Genomic DNA, 17,976 nt, shown 5'->3' on the forward strand with positions numbered 1-17,976 from the left:
AAGAGTGACCTTCACTTCTTGTTTTCCTGTTTGGATGCCTTTTATTGATTTATTTTTCTTGTGTAATTGCTCTGGCTAGGATTTCCAGTACTGCAGTTGACGCTTGGCCAACGTGGGTCTGAACTGGGCAGTCTGCTTATTACGTGGGTTTTTTCAGTAAATAGACGTTGCTCTTAATGTATTGTCCATAGGTTTTTCTTTGTTATTTCTTTTCAGATTTTTATTTAAGTGTTAGTTAAGGTGGCCTTATAGGCGGCCTGCTGCCACCTTTCCTGTGAGCGGAGAATGGGACAGGTGCACTGCAGCGCAGGGTGGCTGTTACGCTGGGGTCAGGGAAGGAGGAGGAGAACGTTCCAGAGACCCTCTGGTGACACCCACGGCCTGCCCCGCAGCCCCTCGGTGTGGTTCCAAGAGAGGGAGGTGGTCCTGGGCCAGCTGACCCCTGTTTCCTTCCGAAACCTGTAGGTGTGAAGAAATAGCAGCACTGTGAGCTCATCCGGATGACGTACGACATCACTGGTGAGAGCCCGGCTAGTGTGCCCGTGGTGGTGCTTGTCGTCGAGGCTGCTAAGCTCCAGGCGCCACTACTCCTCACCCTACCTACTACAACTTGTGGAAGCAGCAGGCCCTGGGCGGGCAAGCCCGGTACAGGTACAAGGCAGTGGCACATAGGGAGGCAGGGCCACACCTGCACAATGTGGTCACCGCGCAGAGCGCCATGTTCATGCCCGCTGCCTGGCAATGAGACTCGGCTCACCAGCCAGGTGAACTGCCCCAGGCTGGAAAAGCAGCATGGGTGAGAGTCCCAGCCTCGGAGTCCTGAATGCAGTTCCTTACTCCTTGAGGACAGCCCTGGGCTCAGGGAAGGGGCAGGAGAGGAACACAACACACTGGGGGATTCCTGCACCCTGAGTCCTACAGAGCCCAGCCTCAGAAGGCCCAGAGTGAACATCAGTGGGCACAGAAACGGTGGGGACCTACATCTGTACCGGTTAGGATTCCACTGAAGGAACCTGGGGCTCTGGGTCCTCTTCTCCTTCACTGGTACCCCATCCACAGGATAATGGGGACCTGAGCCCCTCTTGGGGGCTTGAGCCTCTGGCGCGACCCTTGCAAAAGCGCCTCTGAGCAGAGCTGGGGCCTCTGGCCAAGACTATGCAGAGGGGTCGTTCACGCATTGGCTGCCTTTCCCTGCACACCTGTGCCCTCACCGCCTCTGGGGCATCATCTCTCCTCAAGGCCACACTTTACAGGGCAGCCTCCTAGGCGACAAGTGCCCAGCCTAGGCCCCGGGGGTGGTGTGGCTGCTGCCTCCTGGCAGCGTGAGTCTCCAGCTGCAGACGGGCAAGCTGGGAGCACCTCTGATTGCCTTCTGAGAGATCGCCTGGTTTTTTGCCAGTTTCCCAAACTGTTCCTGCGAACGGGGCAAGCTCCGGTGGTTCTGTGCATGAGTTCCATTTGCGTAGGTTAGCCTGAGACCATATACCTCCATGCGGCGGAGAACCCTGCTTCTTGCACCTGGGGGCAGGGGGGTGACCTTCCTCGCTCTAGGGACTGAGCTCTGCGGGACGGCAGTGTGGCATCCCAAAAGGGTCCAGCTTGTGGGGCTGCAGAGGCTTCAGGAGCCCAGCCCGGGTTAGGGCCCTCAGGCCGGGGAGTAGCACCCACACTGCTGCCTGGGCTCAGGAGAAAGATGGTGGCACAGGGCTTATGGATAAGACAAACGGTGGGTCGTTCCAGAAAAGATTGTCCAACCAAGGCAGGGCCTTATTTGCTGTTGGCTATGGATGGAAGCCCAATGTGTGCTTTTTGTAAATTGAGGTATTTGGGGAACCAAAAAAAAAAAAAAAAAAAAAAAAAAAAACCTCATTGGAAATCATAAACTGATTCTAAATGGCTACAGCCTGTTGGGGGCCCAGCTCTGGAGGTCAGCATTGCTACGTGCACCCTGCCAGAGTATTTGGTGTTGACTCATGCCCATGAGCACTCAGAGCCAGAGCCTTCCTGCCCACTCACCTTCCAGCTTGCAGGCCCTCCTGCTCACAGCCGCAGCTCTTACCCCGAGCAGAAGGCTGGGACGTCCCCTGTCAGCCCCGCCAGTGCACCTCACGGGACGTCTGCCTGTAGGAGAGAGACGCCAGAGGGTCTGAGCTGACTCTTGACCCCTTGGCCTCCACCTCCTGAGCATCTGAGGTGATTCTGCCCAGGCTCTGTTCACCCTGGTTCTTACCTCGGGCACCAAGCCCCACAGCACCATGAAAAGGCAAAGCGAGAAGAGGTTTGGAGGTTGGTGACAAGGCCTCAGGATGTTAACCCAGAAAACCGAAATTTGATGCAGTAGTTGCCAGCTTCTGTGACGTTCATAGTGGGTTTTAAGGGTTTGGTTCTGTGTCGAGGTGGAACTGTTCTCAGTCACTGTGTTTGGGTTGTCTGGAAGGGTTTGCAATCCTACTAATGATAGAGACCATTTCCTAAAATGTTCGGGTGGCCAGATGCCTCTTGTTAAATGGTCTGATCATGTCTGTGGCTTCTCTTGTACAAGTAGTTCAGGACTTGCCAAAATGTCTTTCCGTGTAATGGCTTAAGTCAGTCAACAGAGAGCATGGGCAAAAATTCCAGGCTGTTAATTTTGGGCTCTGCGGTCTTAAAATGTCCTGCTTCTCCTCAGATGAGACCATACTCTACAGTCATTGAACAAACCACTACATTATGGAGTTGTATGTGAGCCAGGTAAAAAAATGCATATTTTTGAGACATCCAGCGGAGGTCATAATCACCCTGATGACTTGGGGGGGCCCAGTGGGGTCCCTAAAGAGAGCCCAAGAACAAAATCACATTCAGCTGGGCGAAGCCCAGAGCCTACAGCTGGGAGTCCTGTGCTCCCTCTGTCTTAGGGAACATTTTTTCCCAAGAACGTTCAGGGCCAAAAGATTGGGGACTGGCTGCTCCAGAGATGAGGTGTGACAGAAACCAGACAGAGACCCAAACGAGCCCCTCAGAAGGCCTCCATGGACATGTCTGCTAGAGAGGTTCATCATCCACCTCACTAGGGCCATGCGCCCCCCGCGTGGGCCTGGACACAAGGCCCTCTGGCCCAGTGCCACCTGTAGCACGGATGTCCCCAGTCCCCCCGAGACAGGAAATGAAATCTGCTGTGTCCACACGCTGGAACCTACAGCTGTTTGAACGTGTGAGCTGAAGTAACATCAGTAGGCACAGAGCAAGCCTCAAGTTATGCCCTTAGGAGGAAAAAGACGGGTGCTCTGTCTAGTGTGTGCACACATGTGTGTAAATGCACACACACACACTCAGGATGTGTAAAGACCACCTCTGGAACGATGGACAAGAACTCGGTAACATTGGTTACCTCCAGCCTTGGCACAGTCTGAATTTGTCACCACGCACACAGTATATCTTCTCAAACAGAAGAGGAAAAAAATGATGCCAGGGCATCAAGGCTGACTGCCCCCCTCCCCAGTGCTTATCCTATCCGGGCATCCTGGGCGCTGGTCACAGATGTGAATTGAAGCGGGTGGGCTGTGACCTAGCCGTGTCGTCTTGGGAGGATTGCTGCTGCTCTCCAATTTGTTAATTTTTTATAATATCGCACTAAGCTGTTTTGAGATGTAAGTGAGAAGTGGGTGGGGAAGCCGTCTGCAGACTCCTGTTGTCCCCAGCACGATCAGCTCAGGGCACCTCGAGCCAGAACTGGTCCCTCCAGTGGGGGCCTGTCCACCCAGACGTCCACAGAAAAACCAGAGGTGGAGGGCCACGGCACCTGCTGAGACAAAGAAGTCCAGACTGCAGCACACCAACCACGCCAAGACTTCACTGCCAACCGCTTCCTGCTCGTAGGCTTTTAGGTAAATGTACCACCGTCCAAATCAAAATCCACTACGCTGGTTCAGAGCCCTCACTCTGAAAGAGAACTGTGGTCAACATTTTGTTCTGGAACAACTTAGGCCCTTTTAGCTAAGAAATTGTACCTTGGGTCAGTCCCATCATCTGTGTAGAGTTCCGTAGTACTGGAAAGTGTCCTACATTTTTTTGTCTTTGTTTTTGTTTTAAATTAGTAATGAGGTTTTGGAAATATTTGCGTATCTAACCTGTGACATGAAAACACAGGGACCGAAGCCGGTTCTCCCCCTGCCCTGTTCCCTCTTCTCCCTCCCAACCCCCCATCACGTGTACTTGTCCTGGCCTCCTGAGTAGTCTCTGCTGATGACTGTCTCTCATGATGCCAAGAACAAGCACCACTAAATGTGGTTTCTGAATTTGCTGTTGCCTTTGAGTGACTCTGAATCTAAGTGGATAAGATCTTACAAAATATGGGGTTGATGGGGACAGAGAATGATAAAAATGGCTCTTCTGAGAAAACATTTTGAAATCCGGAGCACAGCACATTGTCCGATTTGGTTTACGCTACGATCACAATCTGAGAATTTAAGGGGCAGAGGTTTCCAGGAACATCCCAGGCAGGTCACTGGGTCTTGCAGTGAGAGAGCAGGCCTGGGAACACCTGCAAGGTGGGGCCGGTGAGGTCTCTGATGGAGATCAGGGCTTGGCAAACCACAGCCCAGTCCACAGGAGGAGCCGGGTGTCAGTCATAGGAGTTGAAGTCCATTCCAGTGAAAGTGGCTTTTTAAAAAAAAAAGTGAGCAACATGGACCCATTGGTTTATTCCCTCTAATTTGGTGGCACAGGAAGTGATGAACAGTAGCTGATGAGGTCCCTTCTGTCGTGGTTATTCTAGAGAGTCTTTAATTTGGAGTCTCTTGCGAAATACACAATCACCTGGCATTAGTCCATGCTCTCCTTATTCTTGTTCATTTGGGCTTTCGTCGAGGACGGCGTTGGGAATTTTTAGTCAGCGCAGTGTTCGTGATTTGGACAGACAGAAATCCCCCTCAGTAGTGCTGACATGTTTGGAAGTACTGATCTGTTGAAGTGAGCTTGCCTCCTTCCTTTGTTACCTGTTCCCCAGTGTTGCAGTCAGCATTTCTCAGAACACTTCACCATTGGGTATGTTCGTAATGAACAATTGCCAGTGTCCCAGCTCCTGTGTCCATTGCACAACCAAGAGAACAATTCCTTGTGAAGCATTTTCCCAGTTAGAGTTCTGTGGTGTGAATGTCAAGGGAGGGATTTTCCACCTTGCTTTGGGATCGGTGTCCATCTGGTCCAGTGTGTCCTTCAGAGTCCTTGTTTCCTTGTTGATTCTCTGCCAAATGATCTCTCCATTGCAGTGAGTGGAGTGTTAAAGTCCCCTAGTATTATTGTATTATTTTCGATGTGTTTCTTTAATTTTGTTATTAATTAGCTCAGATTAATTGGTGCTCCTGTGTTAGGGGCGTAAATATTTACAATTGTTAGATTGTGTTGGATAGACCCTTTAAGTAGAATATTATGTCCTTCCTCACCTCTTATTTTAGAGTCTTTGGTTGAAAATTTCATTTGTCTGGTATGTGGATTGCCACCCCAGCTTTCTTTTGACGTCAATTAGCATGATGAATGATTTTCCATCCCCTCACTTCAAATTTGCAGGTGTCTCTGGGTCTAAAAGGAGTCTCTTGCAGAAAGCATGTTGATGGTAATTGTCTTTCTCTGCTTGACTTATTTCGCTTAGCATTATCACTCATTTATGGAACATAAGAAGTAGGAAGATCGGTAGCAGAAGAATGGGAAGGAGAAGGGGGGGGTAAACAGAAGGGGGAATGAACCATGAGAGACTATGGACTCTGGGAAACAAACTGAGGGTTTCGGGGAGGGGGGGAATGGGATAGGCTGGCGATGGGTATTAAGGAGGGCATGTATTGCGTGGTGCACTGGGTGTTATAGGCAAGTAATGAATCATGGAACATTACATCAAAAACTAGGGATGTACTGTATGGTGACTGACATAATATAATAAAAAAAATACGATTATTTAAAAAAAAAAAGGAAAGCATGTTGATGGGTCTTGCTTTTTATCTAATCTGATAGGCTCCTGTCTTTGGATTGGGCCATTGAGCCTATTTACATTCAGAGTAACTACTGAGAGCTGTGAATTTACTGCCATTGTATTGCTTGTAAAGTCCCTGTTTCTGTATATTGGCTCTGTTCCTTTCTGATCTGTGTTCCTTCTGGGCTCTCTCTTTGCTTCATTGTTCCCTTTTAATATGGTATTTTAATAATACAATGCCAATCTAAAGAATTCTGGTATAACAGTTCAGGATTGGTTACTCCTTAGTTTTCACTGGAGGTAAAGGTTTGTAAAAGTTAAAATTCTGCTAAGTGTACATTGAGATTGCTGGAAATGATAGGGGAAGCAACTGTGTATGCAAGAAACGTTAAGCTGTATTTTTGATAAGGGCACTATAAGGAATGAGAATACATTTTTGTTCAGGAAAGAAAAAAAAGTAATTTTGTTATTTTGTACTAAATAAAGACTGTTTATTCAGAGAGAAAAGTCTTAGGACAAAATCTGAATGAAAAAGAAAGGTGTAGGAAGTTTGTGAAGAGAAACTTCGGAAAAAACTTTTATTTATGGTCGGGACTAAGATTGAAATGAATGGATTTTATAGGTACAATGGTATAAGTCTGAAATTCTGCTTCTTTTCTCTCTGTTAAAAGGACAAAGTTTTCCTGGATTGTTGGTCTGCTCTTGATGAAAGAGTTGTATCCCGGAGTCCATAGTCTCTCATGGTTCATCTCCCGCTCTGTTTCCCCCCCCACCCCCCCACCCCCGTTCATTTTTCTCTTCCTTCTCCTAAGGATCTCCCTGCTATTCCTTATGTTCCACAAATAAGTGAAAGACTATGGACTCAGGGAGGCAAAGGAGGGTTGTAGAGGGGAGGGCGGTGGGAAAATGGGTTAGACCGGTGAAGGGTATTAAGAAGGGCACGTATTGCATGGAGCACTGGTTGTTATATGCAAACAATGAATCATGGGACACTACATCAAAACTGAATGATGTACAGTATGGTGACTAACATATCGTAAAAAAAAAAAGATGAAAGATTAAAAAGAGGGAGATGTAAACAAAGATGTTATTACTATTATTATTATGTGTTTTCTTTACATTTGCAGAAAAGCAAAGTTTCTATGTTTTGTCTTTATCAGGTTTTTGATGACTTAAGAGGACTGAAATGTCTCAATTTGAAAGAAGCTAAGTTTTGCTAAAGATTCCATAATCTTCCCTAAAATCTCTTTTGGCCTCCTTGGTTAAGTTTAAATAGTGAGTTTTGTCATGATCCATATATCTATTTAGGCCTATGCTTTAAAACATTCTGAATTTTTAAACAAATTGCCTGGGATTTAAATTGTAAGTGGAGACTTTGCTTTTCTGTTCTTTTCATTTTACTACTTAGGCTTCCTTGGTATGTTAAGTCACTTGGGAAGCTTTGTCAAATAAATGATGGGAAACCATGGGTTCTGTTGTATGGGTAAATGTTATAATTGTTGTAGGAATTATGTGAATCCCTCAAGCTTTAATATGTCTCAGTATAAGGTCCTCACTCGATATGCTAATTATTGAAATGTTCTGTGTCACAGAAGTAACGGGATTTCCTTGTCAAGTGCGTTGTAATGAGCTCTCATCAGATCTTGAACCATGTACATTTGTGATTCTTTTGTCATTTATGCCCTTGTCGAATGTGTTTCATCCTCAAGGAGATTCATGAAAGGAAGTTTTGACAAATATAAGTTCTGCTCTTTAAAATCCTGAAACTAAACTGGGTAAGAATTTCCAGAACTAATGGAGCCGTTTTTGTTGCATTCAAACAGAACAAGAATTAATACTATGGGACAGAAAGAATTGAGAACGATGATGATAGTTTTGTGACTCTTGTTTGAAACATTGCTAGTTCTTTAATATGTGTTCTTCCAGATTTAAGGAAACTTTATCTTAAAATATCCATGATATAGGGAGATAGGATAAAATATGTTTTTGTGAACAAGTGGAAACATTTCCCTTTTCTCCCTACCTGACTCCTCCAGAATTCAGCAGCTCTCAGTGAGTATTCTTTCTCTCAAGGTAATTTTGATTATTTGCCTAAGTTCAACACAAGTCTGTTTTCCTTGCAACAGGTCACTCCTGGAAACTTTAGTTATTTTACCAAGGCGTTGATGAAGTGTCCTGTTGGAGAGAGAGAGACATGCATATAGACCCTGATATGACCAGACAAGTTGAAGGATATCAGGTTGACTTGATGGAGCCCCTTGGAAACATTGGCCTGATAACCTTGCTTACAGAGTTCCCGGGAGCCTTGCCAGATGAGTAAAGAGTGTTACTTCCTGGCGGGTATCGGAACCTCAGGATAGTTTGGGGATCTCAAAAAGAAGAATTGACCCAAATCTGCAGGTACTGCAGGCAAGTCTGTTGTGAGTATTTGGCTTGGCCTCTGGCCTCAAGACACGATTGTCAGTTCAATCTAGAAGATTCCTTACGGAAAGTTCTGGCAAAGCAAGGTTTACAAATGTATATGGTCCATTACTGTTCTTGCTGAGCTTAGTTGGAATAGATGCTATGTGAAGTAAGTCAAGCAGAGAAAGACAATTACATGGTTTCACTTATTTGTGGAACATAAGGAGTAGCAGGGAGATCATTAGGAGAAGGAAGGGAAAGAGGAAGGGGGACGGATAACAGAGGGAGAGAGGAACCGTGAGAGACTCTGGACCCAGGGAAACAAACTGAGGGTTTTAGAGAGGAAGGGGGTGGGGGGATGGGCTAGCTGGGTGAAGGGTATTAAGGAGGGCACGTGTTGCGTGGAGCACTGGGTGTTATACACAATCAGTGAATCATGGGACACTACATCAGAAGCTAATGATGTGCTGTATGGTGACTCATATATCATAGTAATAAAAATACATGAAAAAAAAAGAGTAGATGCTAAGCCAGCAAGTGTGCGATGATCGCTGCGGCCTTCTTTCATCTAAGAAACTATCACAGATCCGTGTAACTGAAAGGCATCACCCGTCTGGATTAGCACACACTGCAAACATGCCTGATATTTCTGTGCCTCAAAATGGGTCCCCTGAAGCTATGAAACCATTTATCTTGCAATTTAGGTTGGAGACATCACTTTTGACACTGACAGTGTTTTCTGATTGGGCAAATCCTATCGGAATGCCACCCAAAGTAATCTTGGAATCCCCTAGAAGCTGGTGGTTAGAGTGCTTGCACTTTGGGTCAGTACCATAAATGCTGGTTAGGATTTAAACCCCTTTAAATCTCCTCAGAAATTTAAATTTGCATGTTGTGGTGATGAGTGTTTTGACTTTAGGTGTCTGTGAGAGGCAAATCTTCACAAGAAAAGACCACAGGCCGATTTCAGCCAAATAGAGACTTTAGAGATGGCAAAGATCAGGGCTGACTTTCAACAAGTGTTAATGCAATTTGCCTGTTGAACCTCACAGATTTCTCTTTAAGAATGAAATACTGCTAAGATGCTATTAAAAACAGAGTTGTGAAAGAAGGAAGTAAGACTGAGAGAGTCACTCACATAGAGTAGAAAAGACACGGAGGAGGTAGGATTTATGCACATCTCCTGTTTCAGTTCCATATAATTGAAGATCCAGGGGTCGATGAATAAGAACACATTTCAAATGTGAAAGAAGATTCCAGGAGGAGTAAGCATTGCTAAGACAGTCCTGCAAAATGTAGTTGAAATAGGGTTGATGCACATCTTCTGTTTTGGTTCTGGGAGCAGCATGAACTTTGGACTTTTGTCAGTAGTTGCAAATGATCACTGACCTCTGGGCCACCTCCAGGACCACATCCTCCTGCTTTGGTCTGAAATAGACATCATGGAACACCTGGTAGCCAAACCGCCAACCATGCATTAGTTTAAGGTCTGCTCGCAGCAATCCTAATTCTTTCCCAGCTTGTGCGACCCTGTGATTTTGACCTCTTTGAGCCTGCACTCCCTGCTGGCAGTGTGGAGCACACTTTCAGTTTGGGGGTGACTCTGTGTCTCCCAGAGTGCAATCCCTAAGACCTGAACTCAAAGCTGTGCTTGTTTTACAGACGGTTCTTCTTGGCTCACATTCCTAGGCCTAGCGGGTAGGATGCAACGCGTCTGACCTCTGCGTCTTCGCCGCAGGTTCCAGTGAGATAGGCACAAGAATGGTACACCCTGTCATCTCCTCGGTGGTTTTGCATCACAGTGGTAAGTTGCCATGGTTCTGAACCTCCCGCCAGGGTTGAGGTTCAGGCCTTTATTTGGATGTCGTCTTTTGGTGGTTTCTGTCTTTACATCTGAGGGGAAAAGATACCTTCTTCTTGACTATGACATTGGAGACAGATCCTTAAAAAGAAAATACACCGTTGGTTCTTTGGGGAAAAGACCTTAGTAGGACAGATTTAGAAAGTTCTGCAAGTCCTCGCCCCACACAAAAACTCTGAACCAGAGGTTGCTTCTGTTGGCAGAATCCTGCGTTAGTGCGGGTTTACCTCATAAATCGAGGTACCCACCATTTAGTGAGCATGTAGCAGCTGTCAGCACGGTGCTGGGTGTTCTATAGCCAAGGATCTGGTCCTAGCAAAGACAGATCAGGTCTTGCTGATGAAGAAAGTTTCCATACAAGTTGCAGTCTCACCTTCCTAAGTGCTTTCCTTGGAGCCCTGGAGACACTCCCAATCGTCCCCTTCTTTTCTGAGATCACCACTTACCTACCATCTGGGGAAGGATCTTGATCTGCTTGTTTTCTGTCTCTGTGATAAGAAGAAAAGCCATCTTCTCGAAAACATGTCCAAAAGGTTAATGAGGTAATCATCTCAAACCTTGGAACCATCATCATGAATTTAGTGCCATTAGATCTTATTGAGGTCCCTGATGTCATGCGTAAGTGGAAGAGGGGATTTGACAACTTCGTTTAATCAAAAGTTATAGAGGTGCTGAGATCTATAAACAAATCACACAGTTGGAAGAGAATATGGCGCTCCTTTATTCTGGTTCCGGGTTAACACCTTTTGCTCCTGGTTTGTCCATGGTCTTTTATTTATTTATTTTTAGTTTTTTTTAAAAGATTTTATTTATTTATTCGACAGGATAGAGACAGCCAGCGAGAGAGGGAACACAAGCAGGGGGAGTGAGAGAGGAAGAAGCAGGCTCATAGTGGAGGAGCCTGATGTGGGGCTCGATCCCATAACGCCGGGATCACGCCCTGAGCCGAAGGCAGACGCTTAACCGCTGTGCCACCCAGGCGCCCCGGTCCATGGTCTTTTAAATCTGAGCTTCTCAGCGATTCCATTTCAGCCACCTCAGGTCTCTGTGTTGAGTACTTTCAGGACCAAGTTCAAACTATCTAACAGGGCATAAAAGGCTCTTTACCATCACTATATGAATTTGGTGTCCTCTCTCCAACCCCCTTATGGTCCAGTCACACTAAGTGTTGCTGTGTCTGTTGTTTGCATTCACACCCTCCCTGTATTCCCACCCTTTGAACTCCAGGCCTTCAAGAATCGGCCATGTCCCTTTCTCTATGAAGCTCCTTAACCTCCCCCTCACCCCACATCATCTACCCTGTACCTCCATAATGATGTCCTTGTCTTCCTTTGGTTCTCCGTAGGCTTCCAGCCATTTTCCAACAATATTTATTGCACACATACTGTGGATATGTAAACAAGAGGCGTTGTAGCAGATTAGTAAGACACTGAGCTCTAGGGCCAGACTCCCTGGGTGTGCATCTTAACCCTGCCTCTTCTCCTTAGGCAAGTCACTTGACCTCTTGGGTCCAGGTTTCCTTGCCTGTAATGCAAGGATTATAATCCTACCTGTCTCCCGAGTTGCTGTTAAGATTCAGTGTTGTGGAGATTCTCCAAAGAAAGCACTCCATCATAGTCATTGTCTTTATGGTACTTGAATGTAAGCTCCACGAGGAGAGGGAATTTCCGCTTCCCAATCTATGCCTGGGTCAGTGCCTGGCACTAGTAGATGCTTTAAACATACGGTGAATGAATATATGAATTTGCCAGGCGTTCTTCTAGTCTCAGGGCAAGCAGCTTTGAATAAAATAAACAAGATCCCTTTCTTTTGGCTTCTACTGTAAGCTTTAGACAGAAGCACACACTTTCATGTAATAGCAGGTGCTGTGAAGAATGTACAACAGGGAAGTGGGACTGAGGCTAGGGATGGAGAAGCAGTGTTAAGTGAGGATGGGCCAACCACATAGAGGATCCAGGTGAGGATTTCAGCCAAGGGCCCAGAATTCCCGAGGGAAAAAGAAGCTCTGCTGGTTAATATAGCCTCCCCATTTTCTCCAAAGGGCTATTTGAATGTCTGTCTTCCCCACTAGACTAGGAACGTCCGAAAAGAGGGACTCCATCGTGTAATTGTTCATAAATATCCTCGCTGGTGATTAGTTGGACACTTGATAAATACTTGTTGATTAAACAAAGGAATCCATGTAGGAAAGGGCCTTCCCGTTTGGAAATGCAGACTCTGGACTCTTCTACCTGTCTGTTTTCTTTTCTCCTTGTATATTCTGCCTTCCTGAAGTCTAGGCCAAGGAATACATCTGAGCATTGAGTCATCTTCCTTCCAGTGCTATCCCCGAACTCTAACATTAGGAGGCCACTTTTCCCCCCAGATCCCAATTAATCCCCTTTTTGGTAAGAATTAGGTTCAGAGCTGCAGAAACTGTTCTATAAATGGAAAAAACTTTAGTAAAAGATTTTGGTTTTCAGAAAGTCATTTCATTTGATGAATTTTAAACATTTGCTCATTGAGAAGCTCCTTTTTGGTTATCGACATAAAAATGAACCTATTATTTAAATATCGATGCTGTATTACTGTCCAGCACTGAGTTATGAACTTGTGATGTTGTGATTTATAATATATATGTGATCTTACCCCGTTTCTGCAGCAAAGCTCCTAAAACCCTTGGAATTCCTAAGTGTGGAGGGTGATGGCGTATCTTTTGCTGTGTTAATGAGAGACTTTGGGACTGAGGAGGGGGCTGGTTGCCTGCCAGTGGAACCAACCACTTGATTATTGGGTGGGAACTTTCAGGCCCACCCTCCACCTCCTGGGAGGGGAGAGGGGCTGGAGAACAATGATTGTCATGAAATCATAAAATCATGCCCATGTAATGAAGCCTCCACAAACACCCTGAAGGACGGGTTCTGAGAGCTTCTGGGTTGGTGAACATTGGAGGTGCTGGGAGAGTGGCGCTCTGGAACGGGGCATGGAAACTCGATCCATACCCCTTTCCCCGTACCTGGCCCTACACAGATCTTCTCTCTTACTCTTCCTGAGTTGTATCCTTTTATAATAAACCGGTAGGTTTGTAAGTGAAATGTTTCTCTGAATTTTGTGAGCCACCATAACAAATTAATTGAACCTAAGGAGGCAGTGGTTGGAACCTCCCATCTGTGGCCAGTCAAGCACAGGTGGCAAACTGGACTTGTGATGGGCATCTGAAGGGTGATGGGGGTCCAGTGTGGTGGGACTGAGCTCTGCAAGCTAACACTATCTCCAGATAGGTCGTGTCAGAAAAGGACATGCAGGTGGTGTCAAAGACTTGCTTGTCACATGGAAAAAACACATTGCAACTGGTGTTAGAATTGTAGAACTTTATTGAAAGTCGATACAGGGATTTGAAAATTAAATGAAATCACTGATGGTCTGGTTTATCTCCAGGGGTGGGGGGAATGGAAGTCCATGCAATACTTGTTAAACTACCACACTTATGACGTAAGATCGTCACAGAGCCCAGAGGAGGGGGATCCTTCACCCAGATTTGTAGTAAAAGAGCCAGAATGGCTTCCTGATAGAATAAGGTCCTGAGCAGAGATGTGAAGGAATTGGCTGGAGCAGAGCTAGTGTGGGAGTTGGAATGGACTTAGAAGGAGATGAGAGCAAGAAGCTGCCCTATAAGACCCTCTTTGGGTAGTTTCGTGACAACACTCTCTTGGATGGAGCCCAAGGACAGCTAGCCTTCCTTCATTCTAAATTCCTCCCCACAGCGGATAAGATTATGGTGCTTCCTTTACCTTAAGCTACCCCACAAATGATTTCAACTTGTTTGTGTTTTTAATTGTAAGACGGCCTCTAGTTTTTAGCAGCTAATTAAGAAGGAACCCTGCATTGTCATGAGAAGAACTTTTAAGCCAGGGAGCACATGAATGTAAACGTTTTTTGTTATTTAGATCCGGGAGTGGCACTGTTAGAAAGATTGGAGGCTGGAGAAGACTTGTGAGTGTATAAATGAATGTCAGCTTATTTTAGGCAGTTGTAAAGATTTCCCCATGAGACCTTTACTCTTCCCGGAAGGTGGGTGGGAGGGACTAGAAATGTCTAAGGAAAACTTTCTGGAGGCTGTTCAGGATGGGGTTTTCAGGTGGATAAGTCCCACCACTCCACTGCCCCACAAAGCCTACAAACGAAAGTGAAGAGGTCAGGGAGGAAAGCCAGGGATGTTCATGGGGGGCGATGGTGTGTGTTTTGTTTTTTGTTTTTCTTTTTGTTGTTACTTCAAATGGATGCCTTAAATAGTTGAACTCCTTTGATGAAAAAGCTAATGTGTTGAATTGACTTTACCATTCTACAATGGAGGGCAGGGTGCCCTGGGTGCGGAACAGCTGGAGGGAGCCCGAGCCCCACCTCCCTTAGTGCCTCCTTGAATTCCCCAGGAGAGGAGCCGGGGTGGAATGGGCTGGGCCCCAAAGCAGGCTGAGGTTGCAGAGAAGCTCTCTCTGAAAAGTAGGAGTGGTTCGGGCCTGGCAACACAGACCTAGGAACCCCGTGCTGACAGAGCCGTCACGTTCATAGGGCGTCTTCAGTCACTACTGACAGTGAGAGCGCTAAGGACCAGCCCGCATATTCCAGGGAGAGTTTATATGGAAAAGCAACACCCTCAGACCCGCAGGGTGAGCCATTTAGTAAGTGAAGGACAGTGTCATGTACCTGCTCCCCAGGATTATTGTGGAGCTCAAACTGTGGAACAGACATGAAGTCACCGTACAGTGTGCGACACCAAGTTAATGCCGTCATTCTTGACTGTAACTGGGCGGGAACTCTACATGGTACCTTGTAGGTAGTGAGAATAATGGATGTTTGTGGGTAACTCATGGCTAACGGAGGGCTTCGGTGGATGTTTGCTCCTTTGCTCTTCCCAGCAACCTTGGAAGGTAAGGGGAGTTTCCCGTTTCCAAATAAGGGAACTGCAGGTCAGCCATCCACGCGGCCAGTGAATGGCATTTCTGGTGTGTCAATCTAGGTATTGTCCAGGTTGCTGTTCAAAGTGTGGCACCCAGACCCACAGCCTCAGCTCTCTGCACTCTCTTCCTCTTCTGTAAGCCTAAAGTTATTTCAAAATAATCAGTTTAACACAAGAGTCAAGGTGCACCTGACTGCTCTGTCGTAGAGCACGTGCCTCTTGGTCTCTGATTTGTCAGTTTGAGGCCACACCTCCCAGCACAGGGTGGAGAGCAGAAGAAAGGAGGGAATGGAGAGGAAATTTAAGAAGCTAGGTAACTTTTCAGATCCACCGGCTTCTGCAGTTTTTAGTGAAATTGACAGAACACTGGAATCACCAACTCTCCCTGCACACCGTGTGCTCTGTCACATTCTGAAGCAGTGGTTCTTGACCTTGGCTGGACATCAGAATCCCCTGGGGAGTCTTATAAAATCCTGATGGCCGAGTTCTCCTGCAAGATTCTGATTTAATTGGTTTGCTCGTGACGTGGGCAACAGGACTTTTACAAGCTCCGAGATGATTTTGTGTGCAGGCCAGGGTCAGAACCATTGTTCTAAAAAGACTTCAAGTGACTTTGGAGGTGCATCATTTCCTTAGGCTAACTCTGATAATGATGGGCCAGTTTTTGCTCCATTTATCCAGCAGGTGATGTCTCGCAGCAGGGCAGCTTTTCAGAATATCTAGTTCACCGTGGGAAGGGGGGCCTAGAAAACTGAGCGCTCCGTTGCGTGCAAGCAGCAGGCTGGTTTGGCTGCTGCTTATCTCCTTGGCGGTTTCAGTGCTGTTATCAGAGTCAGACAGTATGGACATATTTCTGCATCAGTATTTGTTGGTGTTCGTGAAAGTTTGGAATACCACAATACTTTAGGAAAAGTACTAACCTGAGGCCGCGCAACTCAGTCTTTCCATCCTGTCACTAGCGCATAAGTTCCTTGAGCCTAGTGCTTTGTATTTGTTTTGTTCACTGTTGAATCCCCAGTGTCTAAACTTGGGGTAAGATAGTAGGTATTCAGTACATGTTGAGTAAACGAATGAATAATTAAGACTGGATTATAATGTGCCCTGTGGGAAAGGGGAACCTTCACACTGGTGGAAGCCCAGCCTCTCCCTGTCACCCTCCCCCTCGGGATCTCCAACAGGGAGAGGTGACGGTCCAGCTTACAGGTCCCCCAGCCTCGAGGAGAATCTTTTGTCCCTTGGCTGAGATCGTCCTAATTGTCGTCTTCTCAAATTGCCCCTTACACTCACATCCTACCATCACAACAACTGAGACTGAGAATAAATGTTCCGTTTAATTGTATCCTCTGCCCCGGTCATCTCCCAGGCAGTGGTAGGGATAGTATTCTATCACTGGCTGTGTGACCTTGGAAAATTCACTTAACCTCTCTGAGCATCAGTTTTCTCATCTGTCAAGTGAAGCTGCTGCCTACTTCACAAGTTGGTTGTGAGAGTTACGTGAGTGAATGTATTTTAAATGTTTAGCACCACATTTGGCCCACAATTGGCCCTTCCTAAAGATTACTTCTGCTCTGCGTTTCCCTTCACTTGAACAGCAATAGAGGAAGGCACAGATTCACTTCATTCTCATTATTCATGGTCCTGCAAACCCTGAGTTAGTGAGCACTGAATCATTGCTCCGAGGGGCAGCACGGTTAGGTCCCTCCTCACCTATCTGTCAACCAGTCAGTGCATCACTTTACTTTATGTGTGTGTTTCCTTAAAGACAACTTATTTAACATATGCATCGTTGATCTGTTCACATTGAGCTCATGGCCAACAACCTATAACTGCTGCCTGGATGAAGCTTATCTAACACGCATTTCCCCCATGAGACACACAGCCTTTTCTTGCTTGGAAGACTAGAGAGCACTTCAGCACTACACCTGAGGACCATTTTAAATGGAAATCACCGGCAGGGATGAAAAAAAAAAAAAAGCGAAAAAATGCAGCAATAATCGACTGTGAAGGGGATTCTTGTTTACAGTAGGAGAGCTGAAACAAGGCAGTTTGGCCTTCTTTGACCTCAGCTGGGACCCCTTTTTTTTTTTGCCACTCTGCATGTACAAGAACATTGGATTTGGGGGTTACAAATTTTAGTGAGTGTGTAGCTCCACAGGTACGGAATCCATGGGGAATAAGGATCAACTGTTGGAAGTAGATCCGGGACAAGCGTTAGGGAACCACAGGGTTCCGGAGGGTAGAGCGCATGTTGGGTTGTGCTTCCTAGGTGGGCCCCGAAGCTAGAACAGTTAAGGGCACAGAGCAGGTTCTTAGTAGATAACTGTTGGGCTCTTGATCCAATTGAATAAACATGCGTCCTATCCCTATGTCGGCCGGCCCTGTGACAAGCATCTGTTTTTACCCTGCACTCATCTGCTAGCAGGGTTCCCATTCCACAGCTGTTAGAAAGATAGATTTTACTGACTTTTTATAGGGACAGCAGAAGGGTCCCTCCCGTTTCTCTCTCCAGCCTTCCCACCACCTAGAGTCTGCTGTGCGACTTTTCCCTCACACCAGCCAGGCTGGCAGGCACCATTCTTCGCCTTCTCAGAAACCAGCCTCCCTCTCTGTCTAGATTTACACTCAGCAATTAGGCTCTGTCCTGGCTTCTCCGGGTTAACCCGTCACTTTGCTCAGGAAACAAAGTGTCATTAGAAGTAGAAAATTCTGATTCCCTATGAATCATGTCAAGTATCTTTTCATAAATTCTGTGCTAGGTGCCATAATAAGGAAATTTGCAGTGATGAGAAAGATCGTGCCCCTTCTCTAAGGAGCCTGCAGACCTGTGGTGTGACG

At 46.3% G+C, this 17,976-nt stretch overlaps 1 protein-coding gene across 2 annotated transcripts in view; it reads left to right on the top strand.

The window, feature by feature from the left end:
- The window catches only part of LOC123000566 (uncharacterized), a 127,222-nt gene that overhangs the window by 29,247 nt on the left and 79,999 nt on the right, over positions 1-17,976 (top strand). The window contains exon 4 of one of the 2 annotated variants that reach the window (XM_057309947.1): positions 466-10,148. The gene's annotated coding sequence lies outside the window, so the exon portion shown is untranslated. The remainder of the gene's footprint in view (positions 1-465; positions 10,149-17,976) is intronic. The other variant, XM_057309946.1, reaches the window with a different exon arrangement.

Source organism: Ursus arctos, unplaced genomic scaffold (assembly GCF_023065955.2).
Source record: "Ursus arctos isolate Adak ecotype North America unplaced genomic scaffold, UrsArc2.0 scaffold_10, whole genome shotgun sequence".
In the NCBI taxonomy this organism is placed as follows: domain Eukaryota; kingdom Metazoa; phylum Chordata; class Mammalia; order Carnivora; family Ursidae; genus Ursus; species Ursus arctos.